A 6,000-nucleotide genomic window follows, 5' to 3' on the forward strand; every position below is an offset into this window, starting at 1 on the left:
CATTCTCCCTTTAATAGGATAAGTTATGTGTATCCTATATGTTGCTGTGACAGATTCCTAGGAGCTGAAGTGAACTGCATACCTGAGCCAGGAGTTTGTGATTTTTAGTGCTATGGATATTTATTTAAAATAGAAACTCTTTCTTGAGTTTGCAGCATATTTTTTTCATCTTAACTTTATTTCAGAGAGACTGCATAAATTGTATGACCTGTTTCTCCAGTTGCATAAGCAGATTATATAGGCCTTTCCCTACAAGAATGGAAAGGAACTAGTTCGGTTCTGTTTTGTTTTGGTTGGTGGTTTTTTTTTTTGGAGGGGGGGTTTGGAGTGTTCTTGTTGGTACCATTTATTTCTTTTTTTGCAAATGTGGAGTTCTCAGAAGCTGACATTCTGAAGTGTTACAATGTGGGATTGCCAAGAATATTTGTGATAACTGGCCAGATGTCTCTCAACTTAGCGCGATGAACACACACACACACTGTTCTTGAAGAGGTGGAAAAAGCAAGGTGTGCATATGATGAGTGGCAGAAGGATGCTCTAGCTGTGCAGTATTATGAATGGCATAGCTGATAGCATGCTTCTCAAATTCGAAGTGGAAAGTTTCTCGCCTCCTAGGAACTCCATATTATTGTTGAGTGCCCTCATGTTGAACTCAGTGTAATTGTTGATGAGACCCTATAAAGAATGATGTCCACATACGTGCACAGACACCACAGTCATCAGTTTACCGCATGCACACAGCACTGGGAATAGAACTTAAGACCTTCGCCTCCGCAAACACAGCTGCTCATCTGGCTGTGGGCTTTGTAGCCAGCAGAGGGAACTGATAAACACTCTCATAGGCCTGGTTTATATATTTTTTTTTCTAACCAAGAGAGGGCACTGATTCTCACTCCGTTTTGAAAAGGATCCATTACATGTCACCCCTCAACAGTTTCACCTGCCATTCAAGAAGCAACAGACCTACATTCATCTTGCTTTTGCTATAAAATATGGACTTGCATGAAGAAGTTTTAATCACCAAAAGATGTCCCTAGACTGCATAGTGGTATTAATCCCCTGCAGTGCAATTATGAGACATTAAATTCATTACACATCAAGACAATTACAGAAACACATCCAACATTTCAGGAGTACAGGGAGAACAAGCACAATTGTTTACTGATGTGTAGAGAGAATAGGCACAGTTATTGCACAAGACCCACAAAAGCCTTAAGAACCAGGACTCATCATTATCTTTTCAAACACACAGCTCCACAACTTTTGCTGAAGGAGAATTCTGTTAGCACAAAGAATAGATCTCACTTTCTGGAGGGAAAGCCACAAAAAGGCATCACCACTTACACAAAACTCTAGAAAGTGTAAGTGGCAAAAGTAAGAGACTTCCATACAGTTAAATACAGATATTTGTCGGTTTTAATCAGACAGAACAAGCCACTTCTAATGTTTTTATCTTTTCTTGTTTCTCACTACAATAACTCCATTGAACCATTGCTATTTTAGAAATATGACACTAGTGAAAATTAAAAATTATCTCCCTGTGGAAGGAAAGAACCCACAGCTTAGAATAATTGGAAGGCCAAAAAAGTAAGGGAAAATATAGGGATATATTTAAGCTTCAGGGATAAAACTTAATATTTCCTCCCCTGATACATATAGCAAAACATAGAATAAGTGGACAGAAAATTCTGCCACGTAGATGTGCTCATGAACATATGAAAATTGTCCTACCTTCTACAGCAGGTAGTGACATGACCATTAATGGTTCTTTTTCTAGTCCTTATCACTCCTGCTAGTCCTCCTACCTCACACATATTCACTATTTTATCTGTGAGCAATGCACGCTTAGTGGTAATTTTCAAGAATAAGAGCCAAGGCCTCCATTGCTAGGGCAATAACTCTAGAAATCTAGCATTGGAATGTGTTATTTTTTTTTTTGAAAATGCAGTATCTGCAAGGCCACAGGAGCAATTAGGAGTCTGTAACCTCATGAATTAGCTCTAGGGTTAATAACTAAAGGGATAGGGCAAAGCTGGTGGTTTTTTGGGCTTTTTTGTTTGTTTGTTTTAATGGGTATGAAATTATGTCCTATATGTTTATAGTGGTGGCACATGATAGTGAATGCAGAGAAGAAAGGAAGAATATATTCTATATGTGCCATACAAGATCCATGTAAATAATTTTGCTTAAGCACCATGTGCTTCTCTTTGAGCTCTTTACTGCTACTGAGTTAGCAAGACTGAATTCTTATAGTCAGATGTTGCCTATCTTTTCTGGTCCATGGCAGTGGTTCTCTGTTTGCTCATCCTGCCAAGAGTGGGTTGGTCTCCTTTAACCACAGAGGGTAAGAAAGAGATGGTCGTTTTGTTATTTATTTATTTATCCCCTCCAAGAATGATTTGCAAATCCTGTCAAGGGGTTTGTAAAGGGTTTTACGGGAAGTCTGAGAGTGTTAGGAGTAAGTTACTTCTCTCAAGATTTGTCACTGGAATTCTCCCTGCTCTTCAGCCCTAAAGAGTCATGCAAAGACAGATCAGCTGCAAAGGGGTGGACTTTATAAGGCTGAATACAAAATGAAGCATGGGATTAAAGTTGTGGACTGGAACCCAGAAGAGATAAATCTGACTGTCTACCATGGATTTTCACTGTGACCATAAGCGAGACAGTCCATATATTTAGTATCAGCATGGCCAGAGAAAAACATACCTCTGCCTCACAGAGAGGTGGGTAAAAATAAATTCGTGAAGATCAGAATGTTTCACAAGCAGTGGCAGTGGCAGGCCTATGCATAGGTAAGCAGACAGTGATAGGTTTATCCTGTGTTTCTAGGTATCCAGTCTAACACTTTTGACAGCAGTGGAAGTTACACTAGTGGCTTAAGTGGCATTAGTGCCCTAAATGAACACCTGAAAAACCTAAGTGCAACCACCAGGAGAAATGGCTGAGCATGCCTGCTTAACACTTAACTGGCCTGTGGCTGAAAAATTAATAGTCTCTTTACCTTTATTTTGTTATTTTAAAATGTTATGGTCATTACTCAAACAATCTGTGTTCGTTGTTCTCCCACCGATTCACTTTTTTAAAATTGTGGTTGTAGCACTATTTTAACATAACAGTATCTTTATCTTAATATCCATATGCTTTGATCGTATAAAAAGGAATTTCAGATCAGCACAGAAGGCAATAAATGCATTCCTAGACATCTAAGTTCTCTTGGAGACCTGCTGGGTGCAGTTTCCCTTCATCCCCTGCTGCAAGGTGATGCTAAGCTGAATTATCTACTCAGCCTAAGAGAGAAATTGCTCAGAGGAGATTCTGATCTAAATTAGACACATTCCTTTGAATGGAGTTTTCTTAATATGTCCTGCAATCCATTTTTCAAATGCCAAAACATTACATTTCATAGCAGGCTTTAATAAAAGGTATTTTGCTATATACACATTTCCTGTAGCAAATGCATTTTTAAAAATATTTTTTCCTTCTTTGAAAATTGCTGTTAGAAATTTTGATTTATCTGATAGAGTAAAATTCTGTGTGAACAATGAGGGTTTACTGCCAGATTGTAGACCTAAATTCTGTATGCATTACACTTAAAATCACATATCTGTGTTTTACAAGAGAGGTCTTTTTGGAGAGGGAAGAGAGGTTTGCTATAAAAATCAGAAGTTAACCTAAGGAATAAAATTTTGTAACTCAAGAGACAGAATGCCAGTTATGAGGAAAACCATTGGGCTCTATTCCTGTCTTCTATGGGCAATTTATATGGATTACCTGGATGCAAAAATAGTTTTACTGTAAGACTGCTATCGAAAGCACTGTACTTTGTTTTTGAATAATTCCATTTGTTTGGTTTTTGGGTTTTTGTTTGGGTTTTTTTTTTTAAAGATGATACTTATGTAATCTTCCAGGCAAATAGCTGAAGGCAGTGTTTTCTTTTTCCCATTAGTTACAATAGATAGCATGTAAATCACAGAAAAAATCTTAGATACAGTATGCAGAAAAGGGCACTTTGAGCAGAGTTCTGCTGTTGTTACACAGTGCTATAGCTTAAAATGTTGCAGCTAATATGAGTACAGCTATATGTGCGCATAATTCTGTTTTAGAAAAGAGTTTTTATTGGGGGAAAGAAAAAAAAAGAGTCAATTTAGAAAGAGAATTGTTTGGCTATCAAGAAGAAAATATCACTTCAACTGCAAAATGTATTAGACAGAGTAGAAACAAACAACTTTCAGGCAGCATTCACTGCTTGCTCTTGGTAGTTCATGCTTTCCCTCCTCTCTAAACACTGGAGAGAGGCATTCTAGGATTAGGATTTCTGTGATGGGATTTCTTTAAACAGGTGACTGTGTGTTAAAAGTGCACTGACTCACACCACATGAGAAACTGGTACTAGTCACTAGTAGATTCATCTCTGTGAGGATGGATAGATGAATACAAGGGAGTGCAAAGATAATTTTGAAACCACTTTGTAATGTTTCAGCTGTTCAGTAGCTGTCTCTGAGGCACTTAACTATTCCTTCCTCTAGCATCAGAAATGCCGACGTAGGCAAACTGTAGATAAAATATAATTCAAGCTGATCTAGAAATTTCATAGAGACACAAGGTCTGTTGTTCCATGAAACAGAACTTTGCTTATGAAATGTGTACTTTAAGCATATTTGGTACCAGACAGTGAATTCCATCAGCCTTATTACTGTGCTTCTGTGAGGGCTTAAGTTCCATCAGAATTTTTAAAGGCAGTGAAACCTGTGAAGATGTACCTTAGTCCCAAGATTGGCTCACTCTGTCTAGTAAACAATAATAGTAACAAAAAAAAAAATCCTTCCTTAAATTAGCACCAAGCATTTTTTTTTTCTCAAACAGAATTTAAGGAAGCCTTTTAGAGTGTAGTTTTTTTGATAACTTTGACTGGACTGAGAGGGAGACTACTAAGAGGGATAATAAATTGTTAGAATTCGTCTGGGTATACTAATCTCTTCAAAATCGATCAGAAAGGGAGAGGAGAACTTTTCCCAGCCACAGTGTTTCCCCGCAAGATCTGTTTTTATTTCATTGCTAAAACAACAGACTGTTACTAACTTAAATGTCAGATGACACTACATCTGAAAAAAAAAAAAAAAGGGAAAAAAAAAAAAAGCCAGCACCACCCAGCAAGGCAGTGCTAGAGTTCACATTAAGACTTCCTCGCAATAGCTGGTTAGAACAGAAACCTGAAGTAGCAGTAATCTTACCTTGAGTATACAAGATCCAAGGAGAGAAGATCACTGGCTCAAAACAGTGGAGGACTGAGAAAGTGCTCTGATCTGCTGCTGGTAGCATGCACTTGGCTTTTATGTGCAGGTGGGAGGAGCTGCTCCCTACGGTAGGTGGGCAGTGAGGATAGCAGGCAGACAGCCTTCAGAAGGCATTGTAGAGTAGATTTTTGCTCTTTGGGGACAGAGAGAGGGAGAAAAAGCAAGCTGGATGGCATTTACAGGAGAAAGAGTGTTGGTTTTTTTTTTCTTTAAATATTTAGTTAACTAAAGATTTTCTACTGTATTTGTTTCTCTGAATCTGAATCTCTGAATTATTCCAGTTACAATTACATTGCTACTAGGTCTCACTTAGTCTTTTGGAAGAATTTTTACATCAGTGACATAATAATGCAAAGCAGTTATCAGAAAGGCTGAAGTTTCCCTTTCTAAGAAGGAATAGCTTTGAAGAAGCAGTCTCTTGATCCTTGAAGTTCTCTGGTCGCTCAGGGATTGATCTTCCTTTATATTCCAAATGTCTACTAGATCCCAGCTCTGGAATCCTAAGTTTCTGTTGTGCTGAGCTACCCAGCTTTTCCTTGATGCAGCTGTAACATGTTCCACTGACTTTCTAGCAGTTTAGTTTAGAGTGGTTTTATTGTTCCCTGTGTCTGAGCTCTAAACAATTTTCCCAACTGGTATTCTCAAAAGGCAAATGTAGCCAAAGAGACAAACCAGTAGGAATACGCATTCCTGGTGGTTTCTGTGT

The 6,000-nt window shown here is 38.1% G+C and overlaps 1 protein-coding gene across 1 annotated transcript in view; it reads right to left on the reverse strand.

The window, feature by feature from the left end:
• Positions 1-5,299, reverse strand: part of COL8A1 (collagen type VIII alpha 1 chain) — a 94,631-nt gene extending 89,332 nt beyond the window's left edge. Inside the window, exon 1 of the mRNA XM_068417532.1 lies at positions 5,232-5,299. The gene's annotated coding sequence lies outside the window, so the exon portion shown is untranslated. The remainder of the gene's footprint in view (positions 1-5,231) is intronic.
• Between the last annotated feature and the right edge of the window lie 701 nt (positions 5,300-6,000).

The sequence above is a fragment of the Nyctibius grandis genome, chromosome 23 (assembly GCF_013368605.1).
Source record: "Nyctibius grandis isolate bNycGra1 chromosome 23, bNycGra1.pri, whole genome shotgun sequence".
Taxonomy (NCBI): Eukaryota; Metazoa; Chordata; class Aves; order Nyctibiiformes; family Nyctibiidae; genus Nyctibius; species Nyctibius grandis.